At 40.2% G+C, this 25,686-nt stretch overlaps 1 long non-coding RNA gene across 1 annotated transcript; it reads right to left on the reverse strand.

The window, feature by feature from the left end:
- Positions 1-61: 61 nt before the first annotated feature.
- Positions 62-18,474, reverse strand: LOC106147765. Its single transcript, XR_001232711.1, has 3 exons — positions 18,347-18,474; positions 17,844-18,040; positions 62-210 (listed from the first exon to the last, which is right to left on the reverse strand). It is a non-coding gene; the product is annotated as an uncharacterized LOC106147765 (long non-coding RNA).
- Between the last annotated feature and the right edge of the window lie 7,212 nt (positions 18,475-25,686).

Genomic DNA, 25,686 nt, shown 5'->3' on the forward strand with positions numbered 1-25,686 from the left:
AAAAAAAAAAAAAAAAACAAAGAAAAGTATTGCAATCCAGACACCTCTGAAATACCTTGGGTATTTGTCATGGCAAGTCTGCTATAAAGTCATCCGGTGAGAATTTCTCAAGGCTTCTGCTCCCCTGGCATATGTGGATTTTTTCCAAAGCAGCCCCACAGCTCTTAGTAGGAGAAGTCAAGTTTTCCAGCCATCCTTCTCCAGTCTGCCCTGGGAGTCAAACAGAGCCGGCACTGTCTTGGGCTTGGGCTGTAGCACCCTGTGGGCTGGAGCCCACCTTGTCCCAGCATGAGGGTAGCCATGTTTCCCTGGGCTGGAGGGGAGGCGCTAAACTCCCAAAGTCTCTCCCTGACCTTAAAGCTTTCCAAGTTGGGAAATTTATGTCGCAACCTTGAGAAATGCAAAGTAAATACAGAGCCTGCCAGCTTTGTGTTTTCCTGTTGACGAATTCTCTAAATCCAGACTGCAAGGCCTCCCAAGACTGAAGTCTCCTCCAAAAGCAAAGTGTTAACCCTGCATCCTGCTTGCTTTTCCTACCAGTACTGCACGTCTTTCTCCTCCATCTACAAAGTTCCAACATTTCTTTGGGCTTTGCTTGCTCTGTGTGTAGCTCTCTCTCTGATGAATTCACTCCTCTATGTAGCACAGAACAAACAAGGGCCCCAAACAGAGGAGGAAGAAACCACTACAAGAGATCGGAAACTTTCAAGAGCTGCTTGCAATGAGACTAGCTAGCACCCTGCTCCTGCCATTCAGTAAGACTGGCTTAGGTCTTCAAGTGACACAACTCTTTAGAGCTAAACTTGTCCCGCTCCAAGCGCTTGTCACACGCTCTATTGCAACTGTGGTTTTCATCTTTGAATCATAAATCCTTGATTTTTCTCTTGGAAATGTAACAAAGTCACACTGTATTTATTCACTGTTAGTGTTTCCTGAACATAAATTATAGGGATTATAGGCCCATCTAGGTAAACAGGACCATTTAAAATCCCTTATTTTTAGTGTTTCCTCTGACTGACTGATTTTACCACTTTAAAAATTTAAAATATTATTCTGATTATAAAATTACCACTTCCTCTTTATAGGAAATGTGGGAAATGGGTATAAAAATGTTAAAAGATTTGTTTGTAATCTCATTTACCGTTAAGTATTATTAACCTTGGGTATATTTTTTCTTTGTTAATTGTATTCTCTGGGTGTAGACTCTTGTTCATTTCATGTTGTATTACAAATGTTTTTTCAATACTTACTTGTCACTAGTAAACAATCCTCGGAACAGATTTTTAAAATGACTTCGATAATATCCCATCATAAGATTATACCATTGTTTGTAACTAATCTCCCATAGTTCAGTATTATAAATAGTATTCCCGTAAACATGTTTCTGTGTAAACCTTTGACCACATATCTCATTAATTCCTTAGGATAAATTCCTAGAAGTGGAGTTAGTAGGTCAAAGTGTAGGGCGAGTATTAAGGTCCTTAGTACATTTTGCCAAATTGCTTTTTCCAAACAATGCTTATCAACTTCTGCTCCCACCACTGTGAGGGAGAGGCGCTGGCTTATGGAGCATTCTCCCCCACTTGGAGGATTGCTGGCTTTTATTTTGGCCCACATAGTAGACACTTCTGCTGCTAAAACAGGTGCCAGGACTCAAGCTTGGAAGGACTGTAGACTGGGGGTCAGGAGACCTAGTCTTGAATTTTGTCTCTTATTATGCAGATCTGTGACTTTGTGGAAAACTCTTAGCAGCAAGAACACAATTGAGAGAACAATACTGACTTCCCAAAATGGGTAAGGAATGTGGAAAAGCTTTGGAAATGTAAAATTGGTCTAGTTTATTAATGAGAGGTGCCTGCCTTTTGTTACACGTGTGCAAGAAATATTAGGAACTCAGCACTCTATATAAATTATAGGCAAAAAATAAAATTTTACAGAAATATTGATTTGAAGTTTTCTTTTTAAAGCTAAGAAGAGTTACTATCCCATCAGCATATTTCCTCACATCCCTGAGATCCCCCAAACAAATTATGCAGTCTCTGGTGTTCTGCAGGTGAGCCTACCTGACTTCCATGTGTGAAATAGAATTGGATTTTTTTTGGACTACATAGACTACACTAAGCATTACAACTTTTACGGAAGGTGGATTCTGGTGTAATTGACATTTAGATGGGGGTAGCAAAACCTCAAAAATACAACTGCAAACAATGACTTTCACAACTCACTACAAAGACTATCCCCCAGTCAGGCCCGTCCCTCCCTACCACCCCAACATGTGATCTTCATTGTCTTTCCTGCCTCCCTCTCTCCATCGGTAGCTATATTCCCTCAAAGGTTTACCGAGAACTTGCTTTCTCCGGAAATCTCCCCCAATTACCCAGAGTGAAAGCTCCACCTCCAAAGGTCTCTTAGCTATGGCTTTCACAGGCTCGCTCTGAATTCCCATTGCTTTGTAAGGTCCTTGCTTCGTTTCTGGGGTGTAGTCCTATTCTCCCCATCCACGCTGTGAACTCTTTGAGGAGACGCTTCCTTTGCCTTGGAGTTTGTGTGTATACTCTTTGCCATAAACTAACTTTCCCCTGAGTTTGATAAAGAAAACTTTGCCAAGGGCCAGAGAGTTGTTTTCCCAGTAACTCTCACTGGGGAAATTTTCTCTCGACTTTGTCCCTCTTGGCAGGAGGGGATGGAGGGCAGGTTAGTGCCTCCAGCCACATTTCTTCTGGGGACCATTTTTTCCTTATTAATTGTGCTGTCAGGATTAAGAATAGCTCACAAGCCAGAGGCAGAAGCTAATGTAGACAATTTTTTTCTTTTCTGCTTTTTTTTTCTCACCCAACTCCCTGCCTTCCTCCCTCTTTGCTAAATATATATCTCCTTTCTGATTAGAGGTCATTGTTCTTTTTTTTCTTTCCTTTTTAAACAAAACTAAGTAAGAGTTGCATTTGGTAAAATCTTTATGATTTCCAAAGAAATGTTAAAGTTATGAGGACAAGTCATATCCACATTTTGGAAAGGTGAAACTTCATTGGGTGTTAGTGACAATTCTAGGTGCATTCCAATTTCCAGAGGCTTAGTAAGGGCTTGTGTAGTTGCAGGAAACATAAATCTACACACATTAGGCAAGATAAAGGACAGCAGAGAGATTAAGGAGGTTACCCCAGCCTTTCCAATGTGAGAGGCATGAGATCTTTTGTGACTCATGAGAGAGTATGCTGGTTTTAAAGACCCTGAGAAAGACCTTCCAAAACTAAGGAATCAGGACAAGATAAGAGCAATTCTTTACTTGTCAAGAATTTACTTGTCAGAGCTGGAGAATAAGGTGGGTGATGCCTAATCAAAACTCCAATGGAATACAAAGATTGTAACATGTAAAGCTACAATTGGGGCATCGGGCCCTGGGCAACGACCCAAAATGACTTTCCTCAGACTTTACAACACAGTTACAAAAACAGTATTTGGCAACTGTCCGAGAGAGGTTCTGAGAAAGAGCTCAGCAACCCAGCCAAATCGACTCTCCTTCCAGAACTAGGTCAAAGTTGTCTGCAGCGGCTGAGGACTGGAGTCTAAAGTCAGACCACTGACCAATCAACTCAAAAGCAAATTCACTGCGGGTCTCCTTCAGAAACCATTCCTTGGGATTCGTCTGCCCCGATGGCACCATTTTCTTCAGAACATATATGAGGAGGAAAAATTGAACTCCATCAGAAGGAATCAGTTCATAATCCAGAACTTTCTGCTACTCATTCTTTGTGTGCTATTTCACAGTTCACTTCCGTCTCTACTTCCTTTTGATTTAAGAGCTATCTCCTGGGTACTGAAAAACAAAAATGCTGCAACGCTGTAAACAGTTTCCAACAGCAAGCTTTCTGCAGTGTGCAGGCTGGTGCGGCTTTATGGCTCCCAGAATCAGTCATGCCAACGCCATCCTACCCAACCTCCTGGCCTCCAGAGACACAAGATGAAGATGAGCCCACCCCTGACATTTTTAGTAGCAAACAAAAAATGAGGTGCTAGTCTACCAAGATTTAGTTCCATTGATGAACTGAATACCACTTCCTAACTTTAATCCTTTGCAATAGGCCGGGTCCAGGGATTGATCTAACAGGATGGACCCTCTTTCTGCAGTGAACCTTGCCTCTTTCCACTGTTGACCCTGAGTGGGTGAAAAGGAAGGACGATGGTCCACTTGGCAGTGAGATTCTCTTTTATTAGATTTAGAAGAGACGAACCATGTGAAAGGGCTTTGAAAATAATAAAATGCTAAGAAAACACAAGACCCTAAAAGAAATATTGGAAGGGATAACATACCACCTACTCCATGCAAACAGTGAATAAAAACTATCAATAATGTCTTAAATTCAAAGTCCACAAAAATAATCTGAAATCAGCCTGTGGAAGAGGCAAGTGTGCTCTCTAAATGAGCCAGGTGCCGGCCGCCATCTCCAGCCCCTACTGGTTAGGCTGCGTCTGCAGCTGCAGACCACCTCTGGCCACAGGACTGTGAGTGGGAGGGTTGATGTACTGGGTAGCACTTGGCCCAGAGTGCTTAGGAAGAGAGATGGATCTCATACTTGCTCTCCTCCTGCTCCAGGGATCCTATAATCACGCTGAGGTGGAAGTAACCTGACTGAGTTATCCGACAGAGATGTGTCCTTCCACTGGAGATGCAAGACTTAGTATGAGGGATGAACCACATAGGTTTCAGCTTTGTTTAATAGCATAGCAGAGGAAAAGCCATCTTTTAAAACACACAGATTTAAGATACGTAACTAACCCCAGCTACTCAGGAGGCTCAGGCAAGAGGGTCACAAGTTCAAGGACAGTTTGGGCAGCTTAGAGAGACTTTGTCTCACAATAACAAAAAAAATAAGAAGGTGTGGGGATATATCCTAGTGCATTGGGGATTCAATTCCCAGAACTGCTTTAAAAAAAAAAAAAAAAGATATAAGGTATGACCTAAACATATGGTGACCGTTTAAATTTTTAAAATTTTATTACATTAAAAGACACAATGTGATTCATCCATCTAACGATACTCCTCCTCATTTTGAACACATGTGTCCCGTCACTATGACCACTTTCTGAAGCACTTCTGGAAGTCTTCTTTCATGAGTGTCTTTATGAGGCTTGACGAAAAAAATGTGAATGTTATGGGCAAGTGCCATTCAACAGAAAGGCAGCCTAGTAAAGACATTATCATGTGTTCTCATCTACCTGCTTCACCACATCTGGCACCATGCAGCTTCTGGCTTTTCCCAAAAGTCAAAATGACCTAGAAAGGTACATGTTTTAAATCAGCTGAAGACATTGAAGCAGCCACAACAACTCAACTAAAGACTTGAAAGAGAATTTCCAGAACTGCTTCAGAAAGTGGTAAGAACGGTGGGATGAGTGCGCTTGACACAAGGGAGTATTCTGAGGGCAATGTGTCTTTGATTATATTTTTAATTTAATCATTCACCATATTTTTCAATCCTATTACATACATTGATTTTTTTCCTTCATTTTCTTTAGGAACTTAATGCTTTTCAGAGTTGCTCATGATTAAACAGTGATTTTCTATTTTTTTATTTTTTGGTAAATAGTATATTTGTCAGTCCATTATCTGTTGCTAGTAGCACAGTACCACAAACTGGGTAAGTTATAAAGAAAAGGGGTTTATTTTGGCTCGTGGCTGTGGTTCAAGGTCCAGCGGTCACATCTTGTGATGACCTTCTTGCTGTCTGAGTCCCAAGATGTGACAGAGAGTGTGGGAGACCTACAGAAGCTGCCTTTGTAGCTGACCCTCTCTCAAGATAACCTGATAATCTACCAATCATGTGAATGGATTAATCTACTTATAGGACAGAGCCCTAATCACCTCTTAAAGCTCCTACCTGCTTCTACCTTTTAATAGCTCATAATGGGGATTAAATTTCAGCACGAGTTTCCTTTCCGAGGGAAGAAACCATATTCAAGCCACAACAGGAGTTCATGCACAATGGCTGTATCATCAGCGATCTAGGTATTAAAGAAAAAAAAACCCGGTCTCACATCAGATAACACTTTGTGCAGTGAATAAAATTTTAACCTAATGGTTCAGTAGATAAAACAGCGGACTTTTGCATCAAAGGTCTCATTCTGATCCAGCCATTTATTCTAAAACCTAAGTACTTTAATCTCTTTTCTCTGCTTCGATCTTAAAATGTAGGGAAGGACTTGCCTCAGAGGGTTTTGGGGAGCAATAAAAAAAACCATGAAGCACTTTTCCGGCACCAAGTGCTGCATAAATGCTTAATGATTTCCTTTAATGATCTCATGGACAAGGACTCTGTACTTTTAAGTGAAATATTTTCATTTGAGTTATAACATGTAATACTGTGGATGTCAAGTCTCGATGGATGGCTGAAATAAGGTTCCTTTGTTTTTTCTGGAGCCCAGACAATTTAATCATTTCTCCTTCATTTCCAAAAATTATATCTAATTAAAACATGTAAGGCTTGTATATCACAGGGGAGGTTAATGATGGCTTGTACAAAGAAAGGGGACTTTGTCAGACACCATGAATATATAGTCATAAGGCCATCAGCATTGAATTTTTCAAAAGTTACTTTAATTTAGAAAATCATAGCTTTCTATTATACTGAGGCAAGATCAAAGTCTCAAGGGACAGGCATTTATTTTCTAACGGAGGTGGGTTGTTTTAATTTTTGTTTTTTTGGTACCAGGGATTAAATCCAGGACCTTGACAGTGAGTTACATTCCCAGCCCTTTTTTAATTTTTTAAATTTTGAGACAGGTTCTCACTAACTGGCTAAGTTTTTCAGGCTGGCCTTGAATTTACAATCCTCCTGCTTTGGTCTCTTGAGTAGCCACTGTGCCTTAATTTTAATTTTTTTGGCAGTGGTGGTGGTAATATTGAGAATGAAACCCAGGGGCACTGAGCTACATTCCCCAACCATTTTTTATTTTTTTATTTTGACATGAGTTTTTGTTAAGTCACTAGCTAGGCTCAGACTTGCAATCCTCCTGCCTCAGCCTCCCAGGTGCTGGGACTACAGATGTGTACCACCAGGCTTGGCTAGGAGGTAGGCATTTGTTCTTTACAGCAGGAAAGAGAACACTTGGTGAAATTATCTACAGTGAAGAGGCCCATTTTCTTCTGTAATTAATATGGGTAAAGAAGGAAAAAGGCAAAGTAATTGTTTGGAGATGATGGTCTTCAACGGTTTTGCTCTTACAAAAAGGTAGTTATGGAATCCTCTTCTTATTTTCTATGCATGTCCTACAATAAATGAATTTGAGAAGTTCAACCCTACAGGTCAGTTTGCAAACCTCTGGACTCAGTTCCCAGAGATGGACAACCTCTTAGTTACTCCGATTCTCAAGGGCCACACATGGCCTCTTCCCTTGCACTCATCTTCCATAACAGCTACAGAGTTCTCACTTTCTGCCACTTTCTGTACAATGCGATTAACATGATCGCATGCCGTCCACACAGTAGTGTAGAGCTGGAATTATTTATTTCCATTTCACAGGAGGAAAGGAGGCTCAGTGAGTTAGTTCATGGTCAGTCCCACAGCGGGCAAGAAGCAGCTCCTGGGTTCAGACCCGGTCTGCCCGCTCCACGGTCTGGGCTGCTGAGCCCCCCACGATGGGCCTCTTTACAAGGTGTGGGAAGGGAGAGGGGAAGATGGGAAAGGAGGGGAACAAAGGTCGCTGTCACTTCTTTTTCCTAGAAAGAAAGTTTAGAGCCACAAATAACCCTGTAGTTTCCAGCCACTTGCACACTTTTTAGAAAAGAAAACAGATTGCTCCAACAAAGGAAGTAGCTTTCGCAAGGTCTCCTAGTTCAGCACAGTAGGGACCCTGGGATTTCTAATTCCCAACTCGTCTTTCTGCCGTGGACCCTCCTGCCCCAGTCTTTATCAGCAGTGACCCGCCAGTTGAATACAGCGGTGCACACCTGTCATCCCCGCTCTCTGGGGAGCTAAAGCAGAGAGGATCCAAGTTCAACCCCAGGCTCCACAACTTTAGTGACTCAGCAAGACCCCATCTCAAGATAAAAAATAAAAAAGGATGGAGATATAGCTCAGTGTGAAGGTACTGGGTCAATCCCCAGTACTGCCAGAAAAAAAAGACCCCCAAACAACAAGCAAAAAAAACCACCCACTTCCATTAGACAATTTACCTCTTGGTGATAATAAAAATATGTAAAAATATGTAAATAATTGAAACTGTTTCAGCAACTTGAATAGCAGTCTACTGGATGTTAAGGCCAACCCTTAAACATGTCCACTATATATTCAACCAACATATTAGAGCATGTGTCGTGTGCAGCGCTGTGTGTCAGTGCTGGTCTGACTGGTCCCTGCCAACACTGAGCAAGACTAATAGATCTAATAATTGAATGGGCCTGGCTCTTCCATCCCATACCATGGATAGGAAAAACAATGTGAAATTGACTCAGAGCATTAATTCTTTTAATAGTATCCTTTCAATATTCAAACGCTTTTCATTTCTACAACACCTGGAACACTTAATGATAGTGAAGGAAGGCATTTATTCAGACATCAAATATTTGTTGCATGACAACTGTGTATAAGAAAGTTTCTGGGCAGAGGGGATGCTCCGCTAAACAAAGCAGATAAATGTACCTAACTTCATGGAGAGTGCATTCTAATTGAGAAAGTGCCAGTAAACAATAACTGTAATAAATAAGTTATACATCATTTTTGAAGATCAGGTAGGTGAGAGAAAAACAAAATAGCGAAAGGTAAGGGAGACTTGGAGTTCAGCGGGAAGAGGGGCAGACGGTCTTTACACAGGACAGTAGAGCAGGCCTCACTGAGAATATCTGCACATACAAGTAAGGCATTTTGCTTGGGAATATCTATGCAAAGAATATTCTAGCAAAGTAGACAGTCCATTCAAGGCTCTAAGCAAGAAACAGTATGAAGGCCAGTGTCCATGAAGCACGGGGAACAAGAGGGAAAATAGAAGTCAGAGGGAGCTGTGGGGCGGGGTACATGCTTGTATAGGGCTTTCCTGTACAGCCTTTAGTCCCCTGTATGGACCCTGGCTTTACTCTAAGTGAAACGGAAAGCCTCTAGACAGTTGTAGGCAGAGGAGGGACATAATGGGACTCAGGTTTTAAAAGGATTGCAGTGGCCACTGTGTAGAAAACATACTTTAGGGACCTAGAGACCAATTAAGAGATATTGAAGTATCCCAGACCCAGGTAGCAGCAGAGGAGGTAGGAGAAATGATTGGATTCTGGATAATACAGATTTTCCTGGCAGATTAGATGGAGGGTTGTGGATAATAAGCAAAAGAGAAAAGTCCAGGGCAACATCAAGGCTTTTAGCCTGAGCAGCTGCAAGCCTGGAGTTGTCATTTCCTGAGGTGGAGAGAAAGCAGGTGCCTCTGATGTGATGTGTGAATGCAGGAGTTCAGGTGTGGCTAGGTATGATCTGAGAGGTCTAGGCAGCCATCCAGGTGGAGTGCTGAGCAGTTAGTTGGGGATATAGACCTAAAGGTTTGCAGAAAAGCCTGGGCTAGAGATGTGAACTTGGAAGTTCTGCCTCTCTGGAAGTCACGAGACTGGATGAGACCACTCCTGGGCTTTGCTAGCTGGCAAAAGCTGGTGGACACAAGCCATTCATCCAAAGAAACTAGTTTTCCCAAAAATGTGAAAAGGGGAAAAAATGACTATGAGCAAAAGGATTGTTTGATAATTATTTTTTAAACGGCCCCAGAATTTTTTTTTTTAAATCAGGGAAGCAAGTTCCATTTTTCAATTTTTTTTCTCTATTATGGTAAAAGCTTGTGGCCAGGAGCCACAAGTACAGAAAGCTCACAAATATTTGGGCAAATAACAATGTTGGAATTTTTTTTGTATGCATGAACATATGCACACAGACAGAACAAGAAAGCGCTGCAGAATCCAGAGAACACATCCTTCTGTACTGCCTCTGGAGACTAGGATTTTTGTCCACAAGGCTGGCCCAGTGTTCAGTAGCCCTGGACCTGAGGGGAAAGAGACACAGGACTCTTGAGTGAGAAGGATCCCTAAGTAATCCCCTGTAACCTTGACTGCACTAGCAGATCCTTATGCTAGAATGTCTACCCTTTGGGGATCTGCTATCCTTATCATCACCTCACTATTTTAATCATGATGGTGCACATGTTTCGGTTGTGGGGTCACCAGGGCGCACCCAGCCTTCCATGCCTGCATCCTTGGGAATGGAAAGCCCTTGAACTCCGGCCACGTTCACATAAGAAGTGAGCCTGCCCTGGACCAGGCAGCTGCTGCCTATTTCCAGGAAGACTCTTGATCAGCTAAAGAACCCCTTCTCCCCTGCCCTCTGCCAGCACAACCAAGTGGAAGTTGTTGGCAAGGAATCCAGCATCATCCAGTCAGCCCTTCTAGTGAACACGTGCTTTTGGGAATTCGTGAGTTCCTGCTGTGGGCTGGCAGCCACGGTATGTATTTGCTTCCTCTTCAGGGTAGGAAGCATCGCAGTCTGAGGGATTCCACATTGCAAGCCGTGCAGTTAGATCTCTGCGGTCATTAGCTTTGCACCCTTCCCAGATGAACACTGTTATTTCCATCCTTCCTGTGGCTCCAGTTGCTGTATATCACAATGATCAGTCCCTCGCGCTCGCTCTCTCGCTCTCTCTCTCTCTCTCTCTCTCTCTCTCTCTCTCTCTCTCTCTCTCTGTCATCACACAAGGCAGGTACGAGTGCCCCATCACACAGATGTTATGTGATGGTGAACCAATCTCTTCTTACTCGCTGACTTCAAATTTCCTTGCAAGTGTAGCTGGGAAGGCCGTGTGCGTGCCTCTGCCTCCCCAAGTCAGTCCTAGTCCTGTCTTTCTAAGCAGCCTCCAAGGAAATTCTTCTGTTTCTGGCATCAGAGTGGCTGCTATAATTGCTCATAAAGCCATCCATGGGACTTTGTGGCAGGCGCCTTTACTAAGCTCTGTAATTAATTCTTGAAAAGCCATAGAAGGGGCTCGTTCAGAGCACTGTTAAATCAAAAGCAGGCTTCCTGTTGGCCAGCTCAGATGGAGCCCTGATAGTTAAACCAGATAATGAACCAGTCTGAAGAAACCTCCTAACAGTCACTCATTCCTCTAGCAGCAGAATCTAGGTGCCTCCTCTCACACACACGCCAGATATAAACAACACATGTGGGTGACACAGACCTGCAGAGGCCACTGCTGCTCAGACACACAGACACATTGGAGCATGAACTTTAATTATTGGCTGAACACAGATTTGCTTCTCAAGACTTTCTTTAACTATTGTGTTAGCTTGTTTGTTTGCTTGCTCAGACACACTGAGACTGTTCTGATGAAAACATTTCAGAAAGACATAACTGGCATATACTATGTAGTAGGGGCTGACTAGTCAAGTTGGTTGATGGGCCCTGGTATATACGCATAAACTCAATTTGGATAAGAATAATAATAGTAAAAGCTACAAGTTATTGAGTGACAGCTATGTACCAGCAGTTTGACTTTTTTGCACACATTCTTCCAACAGCTCTTGGTTTCTATTGTACATTGAAGCCTGCCATTATAATATCTTCACATACCACTGATGGCTTTATGACAGTGCAGTGGACTAAATCTTTCTTTTTTTTATCCCTAAATAAAACTGCTTCTATAAAGGCAAGATGCCATGTATACAGTGAAGATTAAATAAATGTGTTTATTGACTCCATGAAATGCACACTTAGTCACTAGTTTTAGAAGAGAACTTGCCCTTTCCCTACAATAACAATTCTTCACTGGGGTGATTTTGCCTTCTCGTTTGGAGAGTGCATTTGACAGTCTCTGGACATATTGTTAATTATCACAATTGGGGAAAGGGTGTTTTCTACTGGCATATAACAAGTAGAGATCAAAGATGCTTCTAACCGTTCTATGATGCACAGGACAATACCCCTACCCCACCCCAACAAAAAATTATCCAACTCAAATTGTCAGTAGATGTAAGGTTGAGAAATTCTGATTTATGTATAGCCAAGGTCAATCAATAGATCATCTTTTGTTCATGGATATTTAAGTTATAAAAAATCAAACTCATAAAAGAAGATGGTTAAATCCCATAGGATGTGATAATAGATTGCATACTACAACTAGCACAAAGATGTATCCTTTACACTTTAAAATGCTTATGTTAGCATTAGATAAAGAAATATGTAAAAATGTGACATTATAAAATCAGAACAGGTAGATCTGAAAAACAAAGATGTTATTTAAAAAATAGTCATCAAAATAAGAAATTCAAGGGATGATTTAAACAGGAGGCTAGATAGATAGCCTTGAAGAAATAAATTGAGAAAAAAAAACCTGAGAAAATTATACTGAGTGCAAACAAGAAAATACAAAATAAAAAGTAAAGTACCTGAAGGATAGATTAAGTAGCCCTATTTAATAATTATTCAAGTACAAAGATTCTCAGACTGAATTTAAAACAAATATTCAGGGACAGGGATATAGCTCAGTGGCACAAACACCTATCTGGCAAGCACAAGGTCCTGAGTTTGATTCCTGGTACCAAAAAAAATTCAGCCATGTGTTATTTATAAAATACCCAAAAAATGATCCAGAAAGGCTGTGGAGATAGAGAAAGAAAGTCTAGGCAAATAGTAACCAATAGAAAGATAGTGTGACAACATAAATATTACTAAAAATATAATTCAAGATTAAAATCAATAAGAATGAAGAAAGACATTACTAAAAGGAGCACCCCATCAGCAAGCATACCTTTAAGCTGGGTACAGTGGTGCATACCTATAAATCCAGCTCTGGAAGGCTGAGGCAGGAAGACTGCAAGTATGAGGCCAGTCTTGGAAACTTGAGACACTATCTCAAAACAAAAGGGGGGCCAGGGGTATTGCTGAGTGGTAGAGCACCCATAAGTCCAAGCCTCATAAAAACAAAATAAAACTACCAAACATTATGTTTTATATACCTAATAAATCTACTTGAAATATATAAGTGAAAATGGGTAGTTACCAGGAGAAGTTAATAAACCTATAGCAGTATCAGGAGATCCTCATATACTTCTGCTAAATACGGAGAGATCAAAGCAGATAGAAACTGTGTAAAGAATTGCATGATATGAATAACACTATTGATAATGTTAAAGAGTTACATATACAAATATACATACATATATAGAAATATTTGTGAGTGTACATGTAATTTATACTGAATCATCCATTCTTATTACTTTTTTTTTTGGTTTTTCTCCGGTACCGGGAACCGAACTCACGACCTTGCGCTTGCCAGGTAGGCGCTTTGCCGCTGAGCTAAATCCCCAGCCCCCTATTCTTATTACTTAATAATCTATACTTAATCTTAGCTAAAAGGCTGAGAAGTGATTATTAACAGTATCATCAATATTTCTCATATTCTGTCAAGAATTGTTTGAAAGTATGACTTTGAAGATAACATGATATTTATCATATTAATGTATATAATTTAACTAGTCACATTAGGGTTTTGTTTTTTTTTTTTTTCGGTACTGGGAACTGAACTCATGACCTTGTGCTTGCCAGGCAAGCACTGTGCCATTGAGCTAAATCCCCAGCCCCTTTATTAGGCATATTTAGATTTAAATTTTTGCCACTGCCAGACATGGTGACGGACGCCTGTAATCCCAGCACTCAGGAGGCTGAGGCAGGAGGATTGTTGTGAGTTCAAGACCAGCCTGGGCCACAAAATGAGTTCAAGGCCAGCCTGAACTACATAGCGAAACCCAGTCTTAAAAAGACAAAAATAAATAAATAAATACATTTTTGCCACTACAATAATGCTATAGTAAACATGAAGTACTATTTTTTACTTCATTGTTCACAAACGACTTTGCTGTATTAATATCTTCCGGGGTGTCTTAATTAGAAGGTTCCCAATTGGAAAACAGCAGTACACTTCATCTGAAGGAAGCATAGCCATAAAATGTAAAAAAATAGAAGAAGAAGAAGCCCTACATTTTAGAGTTTTCTACAAATATCACGTTGCTCAAGAAAAATCAAGGCAGATGACTAAGATTTGTGTAACCATCTCAAAACGAATGGGGAAAGAGGTACAGTATCTGCAGTACAGATACAGCCTTGTCAGACACCAACATTATCATTGGTAGACCTTACACATCAGTATGTAAATAACAGATGCTGAGCCATTTCCTCTGCAGGTTGCCTCTAAATTGAAGTAAAAACTATATTGCTAAAGCTGGGGAAGCTAGAACAGAAAGGACAATAAATCAAACAGCGATATGTGTTTCATTTAACACTGAGAAAACAAGCGCTTCCAGATAACTACATATTGTGGAGGATAAACAGTTCTAGAAACGGGGAACAAGTGAGGCAAAGCTAAAAGGAAGAAAATTGGATGAAATTCATCCAGACTAAAAATATCGGCAATCCCAGGGCAGGGATATTAGCTGGGTAATAAGGTGAGATGCATGTGAATCTGATCTGCTAGAGGGAAGAGGGCGTGCCTGCTGGAGCCCGGCAGGCCTCAAACTGCCTTTGCTGGAGCTTGATGGTGGAGCCAAGTGGCCCTGGCGAAGCTCTCCAAGTCTCATGAATTTCAAAAGGTCCAGAAAAGCCAGGTAATCAGAGCTAGATTCTGTCACTGAGCCCCTGTGACGAAGTCTAGTTCATGTCAACACAAGGACATAAATTGGGTTTTATGAACCATTTTTTAAAAATTCTAAATTCTAAAGGGGAAGTGTTGTAAAGGTCTATGTGCAACTTTACAGAGTCTGGTTGTTAAAATAGATATTTAATGTATCGTGGAAAGACTCACCGAGACCAGATTCGGTGACTTTAAGGAAAGTAAGATCAGGTTGGGGGGGAGCACCGTGGATATGCTAATGGGATGTTGACTGCTTTCTTTCAAGTGGTGAGGATCAATAGATCCACTCTCCAATGTTCTCTCAGGAAAAAAGTAATAAATCAATTCATATTTGTCAAATGCATTCTTTTATAAAAGTCTGGATGCCAAAATATTGTTTTCTGAGTTTTTTTTCTTTTTTAAATAAGGATTTGGCTTTGGAATATGGAAATCCCCAAGATAAGAACCTCTCAGCAAGAATTAATGGCCCCCCAGAATTCCTATCAACCCCTGAGAGTTTCTCTCCCCCGCTCGCATAAAACCCTCCCATTAGGGATGGTGTCCGCCATCACTGAGTTAAAATTCAGTCTGTCTCTAATGGGTCTTTTCTTTTTTCATTTCTCCAGGTTATAGTTTCAAACATCTTATTCATTTATGAAATGAACCAACAGATAATCATCATTCCTTTTCTGAAAGCAAGTATAATCTCTTTGTTCTCAAATTCCAAATATAGTACACTTCTCTGTGAAATTATGCATGGGCAAAATTTACATTTCTAGAGATTTCTACTTTCAAGCAAGGTGAACTATCTGATCCAAGTGCTGCTCCTGGAGTGAGTGTCTGCAGGGGACAGGAGAGTCCTTTCCAGGGGGGAACTGAACTGGATGGTCTGGGACTCTCTTTTGCCCCACAGTGCAGCCAGGTTTGTTTTTGTGCCTCTGGCTGGAGGTTGGATGCTTTGCCTTGGCAGAGAAATGTGTCATCTATTTTAATTCTGACCTGTGATGTTTTATTCACATTTTAAATCTTTTATCGCCTGTGGCTCCCATGAGATTTTCCCTTTTGTTAGCATTTTTTCTGATTGGTATTGATTCTCTATTTTGCCAAAGGGTTAGGAACACTCCTGCCCTGTTGGCATGATTTCAGAATCTGACTGCTGTTTTCCTCCCCACAAAAGTATCTATAGCCATTTAATTATGTAGTTTATTTTTAAAGCAAGAATGAAAGAACCGGGGATCATCTTTCACTTAAATTCAGCTTAGCATGTTCTCCAAATGTTAAACATTCTCAACTCCTTCAGTTATTGAAATGGGTGTCCTTGTCTAAAAGAAAATGAGTGCATTTGATTTTACCCAGTTTAATGTCACAGATTTTACTGTATATTGTTTTCTTTTGTCAAATAGAAATAGAGTACATAACCTCAAACTATGTCAAAAAGAAATGAATACTCTCTGCAAGAAAAATAATAACTTTCAGACACTTCAGCTGCAGAGTAAATTCTGTATCTTTCACTAGACACACCTGACATATAATGGTGACCCCAAAACTGCCTTAAATGCCCTGAAAGAAGCATTACATGCCATTATATCTAGAAGATATGAGCTGTTCTATGGCAATTGAATTTTAGTACAACAAAAAGTGTTATTTACTGGTAAAATCCAAAGACAGGCAGGAATATATCTAACAATTCATGTTGTCAAAGGCTAAAGTATATGTCTTCTCCAGAGAGTGACCATGTAGAGGGATGTTCTTGATTGGGGAAGACCTGTTCTGGGAGTTCCAGGACTCAAGATGCTCTGTGCCCTATACCCATCTTCTGTTTATACACACTGTCATCTGGGGACTTGGTCTTCCAGAAGCCTCTACTTTCTACATGTCTGAAGCTCTTTTTCATGGCAATGCATCATTTTTGAAAGGTGTAAATGAAAGGGATTGCTGGGAGGAGCACTGGAGCCAGGCAGCTGAATCCTGCTGTGGTGGAGATTCCCTATCCACACACAGAAAGGAAGTTGTCAGTCTATGTCTTGGTTAGTTTTCTCTCATTGTTGAGACAAAATACTTGACATGCAAAATTAAGGAAGGAAAGGTTTACTTAGCTTACAGTTTGTGGAGGTTTCAGTCCATACTTGGCTGGCTCCAAGGCAGAGTGGCACATGGTAGAGGGCAAAAGTTCATGGAGATGGAACAGCAAAGCAACAAGAGCAAAAGGGGAGAGCAGCAGCAAGCAGCCTCTTTCCCTCTCTTACACTGTATGCAAACTATTCACCCCAGGGCAGGTGTAGCACTCACATCCATAATTCCAACATTGGACCATGAATCAATCAGAAAATCTAGAATCCTACCCTGTGACTGCATGAGGCTTTGTGGGGAACATCCAGATACAAACCATAACAGTCTGCTCTTTCATTGTCCAACTCTACCCTAGGAGCAGACTCAGATCTTGAGTTCTCTGGTAATAGTGTAAATTTTACACTGTTGCCTATGGCTCCCCAATCCTTCTGGGTTCCCAGAAACATGTGTTCTCACATTTTCCATTCTTCAAATCCACATCAGAGAAATGGACAGTTGATGCCTGCATTGGCTATGGGACAGGGAGCTGACTCAGATACCCACTTCCATCCCCAGCACTGCCTGGGTGGCAGGAAAGACTAGGGCACTCCCACTTGGGGCAACTCCAGTGACTGTGCCAACTGGAAGAGGCTCTGGGCCTGCCATAAAGGGGAAAGGATGAGCATCTGATTTTACAGTGAAACATAAAAATCCAAACAGAGCTAGGAAAAAAAAATGTCTCCACCCGTATCTACCAGACAGATGTGGCTCCAAAAGTGTAGATAAGTGCTGGGGCAGAAGCATTGTGGGGGATGTTTTCCCACAGCTTTGCAAAATTTTTGTAAGGATAGTAACTTAACTTCAGGTTAACATTAATGCTGAGAACCCAGCAACCCTGTTAGTTTCACCTGCCCCACTGATGGAACTCATATTTCCATTTCCAGGGTCATTTCTGGAAATCCTCAAAGAGTGCCACATTTGCTAAACACAAATCTACCTGCCTTCTCCAGGGTGTGATCTCCTTGTGGGAGCACATGAGCCACTGCTGTGATTCTGAGAGAGAAAGAGAACGTGGTAGACACCATCATCGTTCTTCAGTGTACCAGATACTGACCCTACTGTCCTTGCAGAAATTGAGAGGTGTGCATTTCCCCCAGTCAAAACTCACTGCTCACCATGATCTGCAACAAAAAACACTCTCTTTCACATCTGCTTGCACCACCCTCTCTACAGGAGACTGTGAATCTCTTGGACTTTAGCAAGGATAGGAGTCACTAGGGCCCTTGTTAGAAATGTAGAACCCTTGCACAGGAAATCTGCTTTTGAAACAAGCTTCTCAGGTGATTCTGGAGCAGGTAGTCTGGATGACACTCTGAAAGAAATAGGAAGAGTCCACATGATGATATATAGAAAACCCATACACTGGGTTTTATATACAGAGGAGACAGAGAGCATTTGGGGAAACTCTGTAGTAATGATTGTGATAACTAAAAATGTGTAGTGTGCATTGGGCCAAGAGAGTACATAAGAAATATAAAGAATAAAAAGGCAACCCTGGTAAGAAATTTCAATTCAGGGACTGAAGAGGAAATTAGTAGTATGCTACCCCTCCCAGCTTCTTTCCACCCAAGGACAGAGGCTTAGGTAAAGAGTCCCCCAAGTGCCCCTTTCTACTTACCAAGTCTTCCTATGCTCTTCTCCACGTCAGCTAAACACAGCAAGGCAGAAAAACATTATCTGCTGGAATGATTTATCATAGGAAGGGCTAAAGTAACAAATTTAATTCAAAGCAGTTTGGGCGCAGCATTTCTGATATATCTTTTCACTTGTGATGGAATCTTAGCTATTTGTACAGCTAACTCTCCACTGCCTACCCTCGCCCCACCCTCCCCATTCATCAATCTTCACCCTATCTTGCTCATGCCGTGACCAGGAGAGGTCATGGTGACTAGGAAATAGGCCCAAAAGAAAGAAAAGAAGAGTGGGTGTGGGAGTTTGCATTCTTTCAAATCCCAGGGTTGACTAACATTACTAAAATGTCAGTTTTTATCTCTGCCAGTCCTGGGTGAGAATGGAGACATTCAGTTCTCCACGCTTAACTCTTTGTGATGGATGTTGTAATGGACCCCCAACATCCACTCACCTCTAGACAAGTGACCCCAGCCCAACAGCACATAGCACTCTTCTCCACACGGCTGTGCAAACTGTGCCCAAAGCCAGGCCTGTTAGACTAGCACTGCTGCCAAATAAAAATATGTAATTCAAGCATCGTATGTAATTTTAAATTTTCTGCATTTTAAAAGTAAATAAAAACAAATGAAATCAATTTCCTAAGTTGTATGTATGCAACCCGACATACCTAACCTATTGTGATTTAAACACATAATCAATATAAAATTTTAGTAAAATGTTTTATGTCCTTTTTTCCTACTAGGTACTAAAAATTTACTATGTTCTTTACACTTATAGCATATTTGGAATAGCAATATCTCAAGTGCTTGTAACCATATATGACCAGTGGTTATCATAATTGGTAATGTAGAGCTTAAATTCTATGTTTTAGAGTGGGATGGGAACAATTATGTATGTCCTCCTGTTTTCCCTCCTCTGCTTCTTCACATCCAGAATATAAATAAGGACTTATGTCACCTCTGTGGTGACTGGCAGCCATCTTATGACCATGAGGTGACATGCTAACCTACATACCCTTCCTCCCATATTATAGCCACAGAAGTCTATTTCCAGTCCCTGTTGTGTTGGGTTTGCTTGCTACATCAAGCAAGTAGACATGAGCCAAACACTCTTCTCCTTCAAGTTACAAATTATTAGAGTCAATAAAACTCAAAGCCAACTATTTCCTAGAGAGTTACTACTGTCTTCCTGTTAGTTTGAATTATATTCTTCTTAGATACTACCTCACAGCCATTTAGGATGGCTACTATCCAAAAAAATCAGAAAATAACAATAACAAGTGTTGACAAGGGTATGAGAAATCAGAACTCATGTTCTCTGTTATGGGGAATGTAAAATTGTGCAAAAACTAGTGGACAATATTATGGATGTTCCTCAAAAAATTAAAAATATAAGTACCATAAACTTACAGTGCCATTTCTGACTATATACTCAAAAGAATTAAAAGCAAATGTTGAAGAGATAAGTATATACTCATGTTTGTAGGAGTGTTACTCAAAATAGTCAAGGGGTAGAAGCATCCTATGTCTATCAAGAGATAAATGGATATACAAAATGTAGTGCATATGTATAAAATATGGCATGTAAATGATGAAATATTATTCAGTCTTCAAAAGAAAGGAAATTCTGATTTGCTATAACTCTGGTGAATCTTGACAACATTATGTTAGGTGAAACAAGCCGGTCACAAGAGGAGAAACATGATGTGATCCCACGTACATGAGGTATCAGGAGTAGACAAATTCATCAAAGCAAAATGGAGGATGCTATGGACTGGAAGGAGGAGTCAGTCCGGAGTTCCTGTTTAATGGGAGTGGCATTTGAGTTCTTCAAGATTAACAGAGTTCTGGAGGTGGACAGTGCTGAGGGTTTACAACAGTGTGAATGCTCACAATGCCACCAAATTACACTGAAAACGCTAGATTTTGTTATCTGTAGTTTACCACAATTTTTAAAAATTCAAACCTTGTTGGTCTTACTTCCCTTGAAATTAAACCATCATAATTTTAAAAGTCCATTTCAAATGTTAAAACTTTATTTTTTTATTTAACACTTAATCAGTGGTAGTACTGTACCTCTTTAAAACATGCAGGACCCTAGCCAGACATGGTGGTGGTGTGAGCCTGTAATTCAGCTCATCAGGAGACTGAGACAGCAGGATGACAAGTTTGAGAGCAGCCTGGGGGCAGTTTAGACCTGGTGTGAAAAAAATTTTTAATTTGTGAAGGACAGGAGATGTAGCTAAGTGGTAGAACACTTGCCTGGCATGCACAAGTGCCCCAGTACTACATAAAAAGAGGAGGAGGGAAGGAGGGAGGAGAGGGAGAAGGAAGCAGGGTTGAGGGGGGAGAGGAAAGGAGCTAAACATATGGTCTTACAAATTCCAGAAGGAACCAACATAGCTCTCAAACCTGAATTATTTTCTCAAGAAAATGTGTAAGTGCCAACTCATCAATATCTTCCTCTTTGTACATCCACATATTTTATTAAGGGCCTATTGTGAGGTAGGCACCAAGAATACAAGGAATTTCTCCAGTTGAGTCTATCAGAGCTCCTTAGGTTAAGAATCTACACTTGAGCTAGCCCTTGAAGGGTGAGTAGAATTTGCCAAATCGCAAAAGATGAGAAATGGCATTCTCAGAAGTAGGAAGACTATGTGCCAAAACCTTTACTTGTAAGAGGGCAGGGCCCATTTTAGGAAATTGGAGGCATCTCAGTGGGGCTGCAGCACTGGGTGCATAGCATAGAGTGGGGAAGGCATGTAGCCAAGGAAAACAGGTTTCCAGCTGTCTGTCCTTCCCTATTCTCACTGAAGCAACCTGCCTTTCCAATAACAAAGTTACCTGTGGGCATCTTGCACACAATTCAGCAATAGAAGCTGATATAAATCTCTTTGGTGCTAGGGATGAGAATTTTTAGGCCAAGCAAGGAAAATACCTGCTCACAAGCCACAGTTATCTTCTCCTAAACCACAGCAGTCATGACTCATCAACTATTACACTCCCAGCCCATAAGGTTGTATACAGTCTTGTTTTCTCGACACAGCTCTCAGGAAGTAGAGCTCTCAATCGGGATGGCACAGGAGATAAACCCCTTTAAAGTAAACCTGCCTCAACTCCAAGGGATTTGTGGCTAAATCCCTTTTGGAGAAAGGTAGAATACATGTTTATTGCAAGGTTGAATCTTCTCATGCAGAAGCTGATTTCTTGCATTTGCAAGCTGACATTGTAAGTGTTGCCCATGCACCAATAATCCAGAATGTACTATACATTAACTGCCGCATATACTACTTACAACAACAGCCTAGAAGATCAGGTATCTTCATTCCTGTTTAGGAAGAGGAATATGTGACATAAACATCTATGTGATCAGTCCAAGACCACAAGGTTGGAAAGAATCAAAGTGAAGCTTTGAACACCTATTAGTTTCCTACTGTGTCACATTGCCGCCATGTTATACTAATTAATTACACAATAGATATTACCTATATTGTCTTGCTTTGCATTTATAAATATGGTCGAAAAGTCAAAAAATTGCTCAAAAAACTGAGACTACTTAAAGTCAAAATCAGAGGTCAAATTATTTTAGCCACAAATTTTAGGGATACTTTATACATAAAATTTAACAAAATTTGGTCAGTAGGAAAGTCTCACAAGGCATTTAATTGTTACTCTTGAAAACTGATAGATTTAAAGAAGTCAAAAGCTTCCCATCTTGTTTGAAGAATCAAGTGTTTACCATTATACCAACATCTGTCTCCTGTGGACCCAGTCAAGTAGGACATAGTACTCTCTCTAGCATTAAGCATTCAACAGTGGGGGATCCTTTCTATTCTAAAAAAAAAAAAAAAAGCCACAGAAGGCTCTTGCAACCCATGGGTAATTGCTTGTACCTGCACTTGAATCAGATTGATTTGGGTTTAGTGCCTGTTCATTCCGAAGGGGAGAATTCTTCTTTTGGTAGAGAATGTGGTCTCACTCCAGGCATAGTTAACCTTCCCAAAGTGTCTATCTTAAACTTGTCTTATCTTGTTGAATAATCAGTATATCTGTCCTCAACTTTTTCTTTTAAAAGTATAATTTATTGCAGTATAATTGCTAATTGTTGCATTTAATTTCCAATTCCTAAAACATCTGCCATGTACTATTAAAGGGGGCATGATTCATACAATTTCTCCAAAAGCTTGAATTGTTAGCCAAGTAGTTTAAAAATTCCTGCTCCACAAACATGCATCACCACACATAAATAAATGTACCTCTTGATATTTCCTTGTATTTAGAGTGCATAAGGTGTATTTGGCAGGAAAGCAACAGGACCCCTACTACTTTCCCTTAGGGCTTCAAGAGTAAACATTTTCCACTATCAAAATCCACAGTCACAAATGAAATCTAGGAATCACTAAATCTCATTTCCAAGCTGATGAAAACATACTGATAAAGTAGGAAAGAAGATTTACCTTTTTGCAAAGATGATGAATATTATATGAAATTTAGGAAGTCAAAATAATAAACCAGGGGACCCTGGTTCCCTCCAAAACCAACTCTAGGATCACAAGGCATGTCATGGATTGGAAGAAGAAGACTTGCATTCCAGGGCCAGCTCCATCGCTTCTGGTCTGGGTAGTTTGGGCCTCTGATCAATAAAACAGAGAAGAAATCTTGCCTTCCCTCCTACCTTAGAAGATTGTTATGAACAGCAAAGGAGACAATGCACATAATACACTCTGAAAGCATTCCTGCTCTATCTAAGGCAGAGTCATTTATATCCTTACAAAAATGGTTCGCATTTACATTGCATTAAGGAATGCTAGAGCTTTATATATTTAATTAAGCTTTTAATATCTTGCAGTCAAGCCCCATACCACACCATGATATATTCTAAAGACTATCTCAACTTAGAAGTTGAGAGAATAAGGAGGCAAAATCACAAATAAAGTAAAAAATAAACCGCCACATTTCATATTTGTAAGCCCTGCCTCCTTGACTGACCGTATTTATATCACAGATCTATCACCTAACAAATTGCCTATACAGCCCAGGGAATGTTTTTTTAAAAAATAGTGTTTCAATATATAGGGTTAGTTCACGTTTAAAAAGCATGCAATGGTCAAGTGAATTATTGTCCTTAATCTATTTGTTGTGTAAAGACCGACACTTTCTATCCTGGATTGCTTGAATCATAGATATACTTGGACTGATAGGACCAAGGAGTAATTGATTCCTCAGCTTTAGCTAACACACTGCTGTTCTCAATGTTTAATTGCTTCTGCAGTAGCGCTTGGTTACAAGGAAGGCAATAGATCAGGTGCTCAGTGCTGTGGGTAGGGATGACTCATGCGGGTCTTGACATGCTCATTTGTGGCACTCAGGAAGAGATTGCCCCCTTTTAAATAAAAAGCACTCTTAGTCATAATCATCTAGTGTATTAAATTAATTCTAAATAACAAAGTTTCTTAACTACAAGTTCCTAGGTGCAGATATTTTACTTCTTATTAAGCATATCATTTACCTGTGTAAAAGTACCACATGCAGTTTACAAGTGCTACATAAACATGAATAGAATATTCAGAGAAAAGAAACTGTAAGCACCTAAAGGATTATGCACATACTCCAAGGATTAAATAGCATTCACTTATTATAAACTAATTATTCATCAAATCTAAAACACAAGCGCTCAGCAGTATTGAATCATCACTTTGGTAAACCAAATGCCATGAATATGAATGAATATCATTTTATTGGGTCCTCTCCCTCTTGCATGCTTCTTTCTTCCAAAACTCTGCATCAGCATTCTTTGCTGAAGAGCTGTGTGCTGGTCTTCCAGTCAGGGAAATGGAGGCACACACTGTTTTAAGAGTACCTGGCATTTCTTTCAGTCAGGAGTGGTAAGAAGCACACATGTGAAAATAACTGTCATAATGGAGGAAGTCTACACATTTCCAGACTCCTAGAAATAGGAAGGCAGGCAGAGCCTCATGGGAAGTACCAGGGTTGGCCAGGAGGCAGAGGGAGTAAAGAGCAGACAGGAGCAAGAATCTTTATGGTGGTTTCCAGAAGACCAGGGCAAATCAGGTTAGCAGCTTTCAAACTAAGTTAGAATAACTCCAGTGCACTCTGGGATACAGACCTATCGCTGGCTGTCTGGTATTGGGCCATAGGGTGATTAATACAGGGGAATAGTGTTCAGGAGTGTTTAGGGTTAGGTGGTCTGGATTGGACATTTTATTTTTTTATTTTAAAGATAAAAAATAATAAAAACAATGATACAGAATTTCAAAACTCTATTATCTTCAAAGTAGCTGCTCAGACTGTAAAATATACACATGAAAAATTAATCAAATATACATACAATTCTTTTTAATGAATAGAAATTAGTAGTATAATTATCTTAGCTATCTTGTGTATATACATCTATATATTTTTTTCTTTTCCCTTCCTTTTCTCCTTTCCCACATCCCAGTTGTTCTTTCCTTTTGAGCAGTTTCTTCCCATTTCATAATATCATTGTACATTTTGGATCTTATTTACTCTTTCAGTTTATTATACAAAGGAGACAATACGATGTTCACACATGTGAGTCCGATTTATTTCACTTATGAGTATGGTCTCAAGTTGTATCCATTTACCTATAAAAGCCATGAGTTTATCCTTCTCAGTAATACTCCATTGTATAAAAATACCACATCTTCTTTATCCATTCCTTAATTGATGGGCGTTTGGGTTGTTTCCAAGATTTAGCTATAACAAATTGCACTGCTATAAACATGGGTGCATATATATCTCTGTGGTATGATGTTTTTAATTCTTCTAGGAAAATACCCAGAAGGGGAATAGCTAGGTGGAATAGAACCTCTAATCCTAGTTTTGTGAGGAATGTCCACACTGATTTCCATAGTAGTTGTACTGGTCTACACTTCCACCAAAAGTGGAGAAGTTCCTTTTACCCCACAACCCCCCAGCATTTGTTAGTGGTTGATTTCTTGATGATAGATATTCTTTCCTGGATGAGATGGAATCTCAGTGTTGTTTTAATTTTCATTTCTTGAATGACCAGTGATGTTGAACATTTTTTCATATATTTATTTGCCATTTTTATTTCTTCATCTGAGAACAGTGTATTCATCTCAGATGCCCATTTTTGGATTGAGTCTTTGAATTGGGGAGGGCTGATGTTTTTCAATTCTTTATATATTCTAGATAGAAGTCCTTTATTTGTGGTACACTTGACTAAAATTTTTTCCCACTCTGTGCATTGTCTTTTCACTCTGTTGGTGATTTCTTTTGATGTGGAAAAACTTTCTACTAGGATGAGATTCCAGTTGTTGAT

The sequence above is a fragment of the Chinchilla lanigera genome, unplaced genomic scaffold, assembly GCF_000276665.1.
Source record: "Chinchilla lanigera isolate Chin_1 unplaced genomic scaffold, ChiLan1.0 scaffold00009, whole genome shotgun sequence".
Taxonomy (NCBI): domain Eukaryota; kingdom Metazoa; phylum Chordata; class Mammalia; order Rodentia; family Chinchillidae; genus Chinchilla; species Chinchilla lanigera.